Source organism: Dromiciops gliroides, chromosome 1 (assembly GCF_019393635.1).
Source record: "Dromiciops gliroides isolate mDroGli1 chromosome 1, mDroGli1.pri, whole genome shotgun sequence".
Lineage (NCBI taxonomy): Eukaryota > Metazoa > Chordata > Mammalia > Microbiotheria > Microbiotheriidae > Dromiciops > Dromiciops gliroides.
The window spans coordinates 316,667,271-316,671,348 of record NC_057861.1 but is presented as its reverse complement, the minus strand read 5'-3'; the positions used below and the strand labels follow the sequence as shown (position 1 = coordinate 316,671,348).

The 4,078-nt window shown below is 44.9% G+C and overlaps 1 non-coding gene across 1 annotated transcript; it reads right to left on the bottom strand.

Annotated features, from left to right (window-relative positions):
• Positions 1-632: 632 nt before the first annotated feature.
• Positions 633-739, bottom strand: LOC122737425. The gene has a single exon (XR_006354261.1). It is a non-coding gene; the product is annotated as a U6 spliceosomal RNA (small nuclear RNA).
• Positions 740-4,078: the final 3,339 nt, after the last annotated feature.

Here is a 4,078-nt window from a genome sequence, read left to right as displayed (position 1 = left end):
TGAGGACAGCAGGAAGGAGGGGGGAGGTCTGGCAAGCAGAAGAAAAAGTGAGATGGACAGACAAGCTCATGATCTATTTATGGGGGAAGGGAGAAATCTTTGAAAAAGATAGGAGGAAGAGTAATTTCTGTCCCTTCTGGGCAAATGATCTCGCATTCTTCCACTCTTTTTGGATCTAAAGCCCTCTCCCTCGCCCTCCAGGGTTTGACCATGTGTTCCCCTTCCCTGCAAACTTTCCCTCATCCTCTCTTCTCCAGTCTAAATTTCCTCAGTTCCTTCAACAAATCCCATGCTTCCTAACTTCACACCCTCTTCCTCCTTGCTTTCAAAACTGGTCCTTCTATCTACCATTCTTTGAGAGCCATGCTATTTGCATGACAATAAGTGGTAAGATGTGAATCAGATAATAAATCCTAGAATCTCCGAGTAAGATGAGACCATCTACTCCAATCTGGTGCTATGTTGTTGTTTGTCCTTCATTTTTTTTTTTTTTTAGGTGAGGCAATTGGGGTTAAGTGACTTGCCCAGGGTCACACAGCTAGTAAGTGTTAAGTGTCTGAGGTCGGATTTGAACTCAGGTACTCCTGACTCCAAAGCCGGTGCTTTATCCACTGCGCCACCTAGCCGCCCCTAAAAATATGGAACGCTTCACGAATTTGCGTGTCATCCTTGCGCAGGGGCCATGCTAATCTTCTCTGTATCGTTCCAATTTTAGTATATGTGCTGCCGAAGCGAGCACTTGTCCTTCATTTTTAAAGAGGACCATGACATCGGGAGGTAAAGTCATGACTTGCAGTAAATTGGATTTAAGTGAGGAAGAGCTGTGCAAAGTCACCAACTTCACTCTCTCCCCCAGAGCCATCTGGGTCCTGGGTCAAGATATACCTCTGGACGACTGGAGATGGCTTGGAATATTTAAAGCATTTGGGGTTAAGTGACTTGCCCATGGTCACACAACTAGCAAGTGTCTGAGGTGAGATCTGAACTCAGGTCCTCCTGACTCCAGGGCCAGTGAGACAGGTGCTATAAGGAATGGCATAAGCCATTCCCAGTGAGGAAACTCCCTCTACCAAAGTCAATTCACAAAGAGTTGCCTAAGGCACTAAGAGGTTAAATATCTTGCCAGTAGTCACATAATGTCAGATTTTGTTCAGTTGTATCTGACTCTTTGTGATCCCATTTGAGGTTTTCCTGGTGTGCCATTTCCTTCTGCCGCTTATTTTACAGATGAGGAAACTGAGGCAAACAGGGTTAAGTGACTTGCCTAGGGTCACACAGCTATTAAGTGTCTGAGGCCAGATTTGAACTCAGGTAGATGAGTCTTCCCGACTCCAAGCCGGGTGCTCTATCCAGTGAACCCCTTATGTGTCAGAAGCAGGACTTAAACCCACTTCTTCCTGACTCTGAGGAGGTTCTCTACCTTCAATGTCGTGTTGCCTCCCACCATATGAGTCACCATAAACACAGGGAAAATGCATCTGGCCGGATCTTTAAGGAGTCCACCTGACAAGGGAAATTGTAAGTCCTTGGGGAAGTGTTTTAAAGCAAACAGTGGCTGCTCAAATCCCATAGGAACCAGTATTAGGCTCAGGGAGCCACCCCTAATGCTTATATATCTAAAAGGACAGAGCTGCAGCTGCCCTGGGGCTGATTCTTTAGTAAAGCTTCTCCCTCTTTCCATTCTCTCCACAGCCGTCACCCAGCCCTGCTGTGCACCCTCTGAGACTAGAGGAACCAGGGGAGGGCTAGTGGCAAGGGGTAACTGGCTTGTGCCTGACTTGGATGAGAAAGAGGAAATGCTTAAGAAACGAAGAAAACCAGAGAGAAAATAGTACCTGGGGTGGCCGCAGGGTGAGCCAAGGCCTTTCAGTTGGGGTAGGGGGTGGGGAATGCCATAGAAGCAGGTGCAAGACCCAAACCGTTGAGCTGAAGCACCAGAATGGGCTGACTGACAGATGAGTTGAGAGTTCACAGAATCAACTCCTAGAAATCCTTGAATTCCCCCTCCCCCTTTCATTTTACAGAGGCACAGAAAGTGCAGTAACTTCCCATCATCCCACAGGTGGTAGAACCGGACCAGAACCCTGGTCACTGGCTCCCAGTCTGGCAATCTTTCTACCTCGACCCATGTCCCACCTCAAAGGAGGGGGTGCAGAGCCTTATACTGCAGCATGGGGAGGAGGAACTAGGTAGGAGACTGGCTCCAGAGGGAGCCCTGGCACCTTCCCATGGAAGATGATTTGGCTTTTAGCCAACTGGCTGAGTTGGAGGTCCCACAAAGACTTTGTAAGACCAAAGGCTACAGAGAAATGTTTGCCATTTCATTATTCATAAGACAGGATTCAGGAATCATTCAAATCTATTCTATTCCATTCAATTCGCCATATGTGAGCCAATCACTTCCTTTCCTGTGGCCTTGAGGTCCCCCCCCCTTTTTTTTTGAGATAATCGGCTAAGTGACTTGCCCAGGGTCACATAGCTAGAGTCTAAGGCTAGATTTGAACTCGGGTCCTCCTGACTGCCAGGGCAGGTACTCTAGCCACCGTGCCACCTAGCTGCCCCTTTGGTTTCTTCTTCAATGCATGCTTCAAGGGAGTGGAAGGGAGTACCTACCATGTAAGATGGGGATAATGATATCTGCACAAGCTACCTCACTACCATGCTGTGAGACCAAGTATACTGTAAACTGTAAAGTGCTACATAAATGCTAGCTATTATTATTATTATTTAATAATAATTATCAAGGCACTATGCTCAGGGCTGCTGCTACAAAGATATGACACAGGCTTTGTTTACAAGACATTTATGATCTAGGGGGGCATAGGACAAGTACACAAATAACCACGATATATTTTTGTTCATTGATAATAAAGAAATATATCTATATAGGCAGCATATCATAGCACATAAAGGGCCAGCCTTGACTTTAAGAAGAAATGGGTCCGAGGCCTGCCTCAGACATTTATTTATTTACTGTGTGACCATGGACAAGCCTTCTTCTCTGAGTTTTAGGCAACTCTCTGAGACTGTAAGTTATAAATGAGTAGCAATCTGAGTCAGCGGTGGAAGTTTTGACACTGGGACTTTCCACATATATTAAAGTCACCGATTCTTGACATACTGAAGGGTGTGTGTGTGTGTGTGTGTGTGTGTGTGTGTGTGAGAGAGAGAGAGAGAGAGATTTCTAGCTACCCAATAACTATTCATCTTTCATTGACTAGTTAAAAATCCCCACCCCTCTATAAAGAATTCCCAGACTTTCACTTCTTTTTTCCTCAATCTACAAGTATCTCTCCTTTCCTGATATTATCTGTAATCTCCATTTGATATTTATTACATAATGAATGCTATTATTCAACTTTCTATATGTGTGAATGGTACATGAGACATCAAGAACATGTGTGAGTAGCAGAGGAGGTTGGACAAGAATGAAGTTAACAGACAGATAGCCCCAGTGTTGTTCTGGTACCCAGGGGATCCCAAAAGAAGGAAAGAAAGTTCTCTAGTGCACTGGATACATGGAAAGCCATTGACAAGAATCACACAGTATGAGAAGGTATAGCTGGATTGTGAGAACTAAACTCATGAAGGAAGGACCCATACAAGCATAAATAACTTAGTGGGTCACAACCTCCTTGGGGACATAGATGGAGGCTTCTACTTCTTTATTCACACACACACACACACACACACACACACTCACACACACACATACACACACACACACACACACACACACACACACACATACACACACACACTGGGCAGCAGTCTATTCCCACCCCCAATCAATCACCAAAAGCCTGTTATCTAGATTCAATCAATCAATCGATCAAAAATATACTATATATGAATAAGTTCTTAATCAGTTTGAAAGAATCATAGGAGCTTTGGGTCTTGAATAAAAAGAGATGGTACCACACAGAAAATAGCTTGTGATTATTTGAAGATCAAGCCACACTTCTTGGGAAAGCTAATTAACAACAAGCTAGTTTGGAACCAATTAGTCCATTGAAAAAGGACTCCAAATTTGGGGAGATGAAGAGTCCAAGGTGCCCCCCACACCCCCTAGAGCCCC